The following is an 8547-nucleotide window of genomic DNA, read 5'->3' as shown; positions in this document are numbered from 1 at the left end:
CTGCCTCACCCCGCCAGCAGGACAACAAGGCTTGTCTAGAAGCAGGATTTGGGGGTCCAATGCAAAGCAGCCTTCCAGCACTTTGAAGGCATTGTTCTAATGGACCTGTGTGTCTTTTAGTCTTTTAATGATTATATTGGGATGTAAGTTCCACCTTACTGTATGGGGAGTTAGAAAGGACAAGTCATGATGTGACGGTGCTGAGGTTTGGAAAAGGATCTCCTGAAATAGAGGCCAAGACAAAATGATCTATTCTGGAAACCATGTGTGTTGTTCCACATTGCTATGATACACTGTTTAACAAACGATCAAACAATACATTAACAATTAGTTAGTTCATCCTTTTCTATAAATCTCTAATGCATCTGCCATGAACCACAGTAACCCTTTGAACTCATTGATATATTCCATCGTGCAGCAGAGACCTGACAGTGTTGCTCTATCCATGGCGGCTTCGGTTGCAATAAAACAAAGCTGATTCTGTTTTAGAATGAGTTGTGTTACAAAACACACTAGCATTAGCATAATGATATTCCAGAACAGACGCCTATTGTGTTTGATAGTTTGTATTTCATGTTGAAACAGGGAAAGACCTGAAATATTCAGGGTCCTGCAAGTATTCTCACATCTACTCAAGACTTCAACACTTTTATTTCAAAACCAAACTGAGAACTGAATGTTAACACTGTTCAGTCAACCTGAAATATCTTGAAAATAATTCAAAAGTATCTAACCATAATTGTGAGGGTCTACAAGTCTAGAATCATTAGCACACACCAGGAACACAACTTTGTGGGAAAACCAAATAAGAGGTGACCAGTTGCTTCAAAACACCAATACTAATCCTATTCTCTGTCTTCTCTAATGTGACTATACTAACAACCAATCATAGCAGGAACTGTGGCATGCAACCACAGTCTGTTCAGACTGTCCTAGCCACGTGAGTTGGGACAGGCCCACAGAAGCTGTGAAACGTAACAGCCAAGAAACCATTTCTGAGAGCTCAGAAACGTCATGTTCCATTTCCTAGTTCTGCTAACTGGGTGTATGGCTCGTACACGAGTGCCTACTTACTACAGTATGTGTCCTGGAACGAGCACATTATCAATGTTTCTTTACCGCTCTGTAAATATAGATGGATGGAGGAGCCTGGAGGGAGACGTGTTGGTCCCCTCTGCCCAGTCTGTCACACACACAGACGTCTATCTGTGGTCCAGCAGGAAAGGGCCCCAGATCTTCTCCCACTCACCTGACAGACACAGGGAATGCAGGGAGTGGGTTGATCGCAGTGCATTCGCTCTTGTGTCAGAAGACTCCTTACTTTGTTCCTTTGGCCGGCCGGTCTAGAGAGAGCTTGGGGGAAGACAATGGTGTCCATGGAAGAAAAGCTGTGGGTCTCAAACTCATAAATGTATCCTTGAACCATGAGAGGAATGTTGGTCTAAATCAAGACACCCACTTCAAATGGCAGCTGAGAATCTGCTTTTCACAAGGCTTAGTGTGGCTCCCCTGCCCACATGGCAGGCAGGGAGGGAGGGAGGCAGGGAGGCAGGCAGGGAGGGAGGCAGGCAGGGAGGGAGGGAGGCAGGCAGGGAGGGAGGCAGGCAGGGAGGGAGGGAGGGAGGGAGGCAGGCAGGCAGGCAGGGAGGCAGGCAGGCAGGCAGGCAGGCAGGCAGGCAGGGAGGGAGGGAGGGAGGGAGGGAGGGAGGCAGGGAGGGAGGGAGGGAGGGAGGCAGGGAGGGAGGGAGGGAGGGAGGCAGGGAGGCAGGCAGGCAGGGAGGGAGGCAGGGAGGCAGGGAGGGAGGGAGGCAGGCAGGCAGGCAGGCAGGCAGGCAGGCAGGCAGGCAGGCAGGGAGGGAGGCAGGCAGGGAGGGAGGCAGGGAGGGAGGCAGGCAGGCAGGGAGGCAGGGAGGCAGGGAGGCAGGGAGGCAGGCAGGCAGGCAGGCAGGCAGGCAGGGAGGCAGGCAGGCAGGCAGGGAGGGAGGCAGGGAGGCAGGGAGGGAGGGAGGGAGGCAGGCAGGCAGGCAGGCAGGCAGGCAGGCAGGCAGGGAGGGAGGGAGGGAGGGAGGCAGGCAGGGAGGGAGGCAGGGAGGGAGGCAGGCAGGCAGGGAGGCAGGGAGGCAGGGAGGCAGGCAGGCAGGCAGGGAGGCAGGCAGGCAGGCAGGCAGGCAGGGAGGCAGGCAGGGAGGGAGGCAGGCAGGCAGGCAGGGAGGCAGGCAGGGAGGCAGGCAGGCAGGGAGGCAGGGAGGGAGGCAGGCAGGCAGGCAGGGAGGCAGGGAGGCAGGCAGGCAGGGAGGCAGGCAGGGAGGGAGGCAGGCAGGCAGGCAGGGAGGCAGGGAGGCAGGCAGGCAGGCAGGGAGGCAGGCAGGCAGGCAGGGAGGCAGGCAGGCAGGGAGAAAGCTGGCCTCTGTTTCCTGTGGTTAGGGAGAACACAAGATGTTGTTTGGCAGGAATCACAACTCCCTGTTTGTCACAAAAAGTTCAACAATTGTGGTGTCAGGAAATGAGAAAGTTTCAACAGGACGGCTGAGAAAAGGCTTCAAGGAGCCCTGAAGAAAATACAAGTTCAGTTGGGTTTCTCATGTTAGAAATATAAATTCAGTTGGAAAAGTCGGTTGTATAAATAGTGTTGTGTCCTGATGTAGGTGGCAGATGTAAGTTGAATATGACAGTTAGACAATTTCAGCATTGCTTTGACATATTAAAAGAGTAATTGCTGGACATTGGAGTCCACACACTAATCACACTGAGTTTGTTGAATTTAGGTCCATCAGAAAGACGTTGGGTATAAGTCTTACGCATGTTATTTTTGGGTCATTTGACGTCTTGACCAGAATGCAACCAGATAAAGTGACAATAAGTCCTGAAAGAGAAATAAAACTAAAAGTTGTTCAACCTTGAAAATCTGTTTTTGTAAAAAGCAAGGACTAAGCAAGTGGCAGTTAAAATTCAAATACTTGACCATTTCATGAGGGGATTTCATGATGGAACAGGATTCGTCCACTTCTTGTGATGGCTTATATCATAGTAGCCTAGCAACAAAGATATTATTGTGACAGAAAAACAAATGGCAGCATTATGCGCTGGCCCATTACACAGGCTGCTGTAAAGTATTGATGAAATAGCTGGCTTTCTACCACAAAGACGCTCATCTGGTGCCCAGCCAAAAGGATCAGTCTGAGGAGACTGTGAGGGGAATCACAGACTGTGTCACAGACTGTGTCACAGACTGTGATGTCTCACAGCAGAACCAGAAAAAACCTCAACCTGGAGAGAAGTACCTGGACACCATTTAAAGCTACAGCTTCAACTTCTTTAAACAAAGCTAAAACTGTTGGGCCCAGGTCAGGCTGGGCGTTGGGCCCAGGTCAGGCTGGGCATTGGGCCCAGGTCAGGCTGGGCGTTGGGCCCAGGTCAGGCTGGGCATTGGGCCCAGGTCAGGCTGGGCAATGGGTCAATGATGTCATGATCTGGTGGTGGTCATGGACTCTCCAGAGTGCATGAGAAGGTCACATAGGGTGAGATCAACAACTCACTCACCCTGTAGTTTACATGACATCATATCGCATTTGAAGCTTCATTCGTTTTGCAGATGCTTTCAGATGCGGCAAACAAATGGTGCATATCAAAAGTACAGTAGCACACCATCAGGGACATCGCGTAATGAATTTATGGCTGCTCTGATCTATATTATAAGATTATTTGTCATGTGTTTGACAAAATGTTGTATAAAATGACATATTACTACATATATTAGACACATGAAACTAACACTGTACTCAGTAGCAGCACTGAAATATCTAACTACACAAAGCAATTCATTCTGAAGCAACTGCATTGGAACATAAAATAATACATGATTTCATGTATTCCTTGTTCCTTACATTACCTATCAATTAGAGAAACGTTCCTGAGATGGGTTCTAATCACATAATCGGCATATCCGGGAGTCAGGTGGCTGAGCGGGTAGAGCATCGGGCTAGTAATCTGAAGGTTGCCAGTTCGATTCCCGGCCAGTACACATGACGTTGTGTCCTTGGGCAAGGCACTTCACCCTACTTGCCCCGGGGAAAATGTCCCTGTACTTACTGTAAGTCGCTCTGGATAAGAGCGTCTGCTAAATGACTAAATGTAAATGTAAATATCCAATTCTGCTCTCTATCTTGGATTTTTTTATCTCGAGTGCCCTTTTGCACTCGAGATTAAAAAAAATCAATCAATACAATACATCTAAATGAAGTCACAGATCAACTGCACTGTGCCAGCTGATGTATCTATCTCTGCCCTAAATGTTCTTCCTTGACTATTATCAGTGTCATAAATACTAAAATCTAACCAGATACATATCAATTATATGCGGAAGGCTGGCGTTTTCATCTATGAAGATGTTTAACAATTTAACAACAGTATTCCTTCAGGATAGGGTATTCATGATGAGAACTGTAACTCTCAGATATGGTTTTGGCAGAGTTTAGAGGAAAAATCATCTTTAAGAACTGTTCCTCTTCCTTCTGGTCTCCCTGTCTCCCCCCCCCTACCCCTCTACCCTACCCCACTACCCTCCCCTCCACCCCCCCGCCCTGTCAAGCTGAAGCAGAGCAGAGGAGCAAGGACAGGTATCAGGCCTCTTGACTGCAGATGGGGAAGGTTTGGTTGTCACCTCTTCTGATTAATGACCCTGTTGAAGCCCGTCCAGCCACACTAGAGGTCCATGTTCCTCCTAGCGTCCATACAGGCCCATCTCTTTGTCCTGCTGGGATATAGTGTCAGCGAGCCTCTGCTGTTCACCAGATACAGATAAAGATTTACTGTCATCAGAGGCCAGATTAAAGCGTACAAACGCAGACATTGATTTCTGAGAGAAAGAGAGAAAGAAAAAACACTTTTTGGGAGGAAACTAATTTCCGTCCTGGCGGAGATATGATCAGCTTATTTGGGAGGTGGATAATATGGGGCCCTCTACCAGAACGATCTTTGAAGGAAGTAAATTGTAAATATTGATTTCTGAAATTAACTGTCAATCTTGCTAGGGGTTTGGGGTGTGTGTATGTGTGTGTGTAGGAGGTGGTGCACTTGACAAAAAAATCAAAACTGCTGACAAATTAGGGTGTATGAGATTGTTGTTGTTGAACAGTCAAGAAGGCTTTTTTCGCAAGCCGCTTCGTAACGGTCGTTCAACTTCATCAGATAACATCTGATGGTGAAAAATGTAAGGAGCTGTGAGTCCTTCAGTGAGATCACCGTTTGCCTCCAGACAGGCCTCGTCAGACAGGAGCTAGGGTCCAACACTGGCTCCTCCCACAGGATTGGTAGAAAGAGAACAAGGTTTCCTGCCTCGCCAGGGTCTAAGGGCCAGTTTGATGAGCGGTGGACATGGTCCAGGATCCTGGTGCTGCTTGGAAGCACCCAGGAACCAACCCCCCCCCCCCCCCCCCCCCCCCCCCCCCCTCCCCCCAGCTACAAACATGTTCATCACCTCCTTGTAAGAGTTTCTACTGCCGTTTCCTCCCCTTGGGGACGAATAGAGGGACGATTATAAAAACACGCTACAGTAAACCCTCCAAGTGATCCTCTCCATCGAAATCTGTGTTTTACGGTGAGAATGCCTCTGACTGTTCCTTCTGACTGGATTGAAAGTGAGCAGGAGGAGGAAGGAGTCAGTCATGGGGACCCACAGTGTTACTGCCATGGTTACTGCCATGGTTATTGCCATGGTTACGGCCCCATCAACCGTCTCAGAGTGATGAGGTGTGCCAGACCAAGGCACTGGAGCATTTTTCATTTTCATGCAAGACGTTTAAATAGCTTTTTGACTTCATAAAGAATAATGCGGTGAAACGTAAACTAGCTGAAGTATCTGTCTAACCTACAGTCTGTGTGTATTTATTGTTTCCCAGGAAGCAGGCATATGCTCATGTCAGTAAATAGTTTTTTATTTTTGACAGTTGCTCTACGCACACAAAAGGGATTGTTAGTCGATGAAGTCAGAAAGCATAACTTTCCTCACTAGATGGCAGTGCTCTCCTATGATGCAAATCAGTTGCAAATATCTGAAACACTTTACTGTGATGGACTCATTCACCCAAACTAATGTAAAGTCCGTTTACCTTACCTAATCTATTTCAGATGTATTGTGCAATGTGCTGTCCACAAAGAGCAATTTTGGTTAAACGTATTACCTTTTTAAATTAATCAAGTTCAAAATATTGGAGAGTCCTTTCCCTCAGTGATGATTCTGTCGTCTCTGGGCTGATGGGACAGACTCTTGTCCCCCTTGTGACAGAGATGGCATTGGTGACCAACTGCAGCTCACATTCAGCTGCATTTTGCTGTGAAACATTCAAAAAGCAAAACATAATTAAGGAAGAAAGATTTGGGGTACAGCTCAGTGGTAGAACATTTGACTTAAGTTTCAGGTTCAAGTCTTTTTTTACACTACTACCTTTTTTGTCATTAATGTAAGTGTTGGTGTCGCTCAGTTTACATTCTCTCAAAATGTTTCCATCAGATGAACTGTGAGACAGACAGGCAGGCAGGCAGGCAGGCAGACAGGCAGAGAGACAGACAGACAGGCAGACAGATGCTACCTTCTCGTAATGACAGATCAGGGATGTTCAGGGATGTTTACCAATGATTAGCAGAAATGGTTTCAGTTAATTAGTTGGAGCTACATTTAAGGGCAATGTTTATTGTTCCATTTGCACATTCTGGATGTGTGTGTGGGGGACTAATCGTTATTAATTAGGGTCATTGTTGTTCTGACGGGAATAAAGTGTGTGTGCGAGTGTGTGTGTGAGCATGTGTGAGTGTGTGTGTGCGTGCATGTGTGTTGAGTGTGTGTGTGTGCATGTGTAAATGTGTGTGTAATGTGGGGGAGCCTTGCGGCCATAGTCACCAAGCTGTGACAAAGCTCCATTACCTTGTCTGATCAGAGCAGTCTGTGATCTATTAGCATTATCTGAAAGCGGCGCAGGGATAAAGAGGGGACACTCATAAACACAGAGGCTGATAAGGCTTTAAGTGCTTCATTGGTTTTAGATTTCACCTCTACACGTAACCTCTCGCTTCTGGGCCAGTTTGTAGGTTTGTAGGTTAATGCATTTTCAAGTACCCACCAGACACACTAAAACGACAATGAAACCCTGGGAATTAATTATGGTTCAACAGTTTGATGATGTCTACATAATACGTTTTATAATATATCCATAGCCTGTCGGAATTTTTTTTTTAAATTTGATTCAAATGAATTCTGTGATAATTAACATACACAGACTTAATAATCTTCATGGTTTTTGTTTTATTCATCTCTGTAAGTATGAAGGTCTGTTGAATCTTCAGATGAGGAACGACAGAGAAACAGCTCCATTCAGTGTTCTTAAGAGGGTTGCGTTTTGATCTCGAGAGAGGAGGCATTTATTTATATATATTTTTCATTCCTCGTTCTTTAGGATAACCCCTGATAGAACCCAGGGTTGTCTTGAGTATCCTGGGTGAGTTTGATCTCAGCTAAAAGCTGGTATGGGCATGACAAATGCTAATGAGGATGTCGAAAGAAGAATATAAGGCTCTTTACTGTGAAGTGCATTCATGACAAGTGGATTTGTGATACATTGGGGTTCCAAATGATTTCATTTTTTGTAGAGGTGGACCCTTGTCCCCTGGTCACCAAACAGGAGAGGGTTCAGATCGCACCAATACATCTGGTCACCAAACAGGAGAGGGTTCAGATCGCACCAACACATCTGGTCACCAAACAGGAGAGGGTTCAGATCGCACCAACACTTCTGGTCACCAAACAGGAAAGGGTTCAGATCGCAGCAACACATCTGGTCACCAAACAGGAAAGGGTTCAGATCGCAGCAACACATCTGGTCACCAAACAGGAGAGGGTTCAGATCGCACCAACACATCTGGTCACCAAACAGGAGAGGGTTCAGATCGCACCAACACATATGGTCACCAAACAGGCGAGGGTTCAGATCGCAACAACACATCTGGTCACCAAACAGGAGAGGGTTCAGATCGCACCAACACATCTGGTCACCAACACAGGGAAGGGTTTAGATCGCACCAACACATCTGGTCACCAAACAGGAGAGGGTTCAGATCGCACCAACACATCTGGTCACCAAACAGGAGAGGGTTCAGATCGCACCAACACATCTGGTCACCAAACAGGCGAGGGTTAAGATCGCAACAACACATCTGGTCACCAAACAGGAGCGGGTTCAGATCGCACCAACACATCTGGTCACCAACACTGGAGAGGGGTTCAGATCGCACCAACACATCTGCAGATGCAGCCACGGGTCAAAGCCACTCTGTAACTGACATCAACTGATTTTCAAACAATCCTAATTTAAGTATTCCTTCAATGACCATGGCTAGACCCTGGGTGTCAAGAGGCCACCTCATGGAGGCTTGTGGTGAACACCTCTGCCACAAAGCCAAGCAGCTGCCACGGCCGGGATCTGATCTGGTCAGGGGTTTCCACCCTCCTCCGTCCAGTGGAAACTCAACACAGCTGCTAAATATGGCTTACAGAGA

Source organism: Hypomesus transpacificus, chromosome 4 (genome assembly GCF_021917145.1).
Source record: "Hypomesus transpacificus isolate Combined female chromosome 4, fHypTra1, whole genome shotgun sequence".
Lineage (NCBI taxonomy): Eukaryota > Metazoa > Chordata > Actinopteri > Osmeriformes > Osmeridae > Hypomesus > Hypomesus transpacificus.
This window is presented reverse-complemented; position numbering follows the sequence as displayed.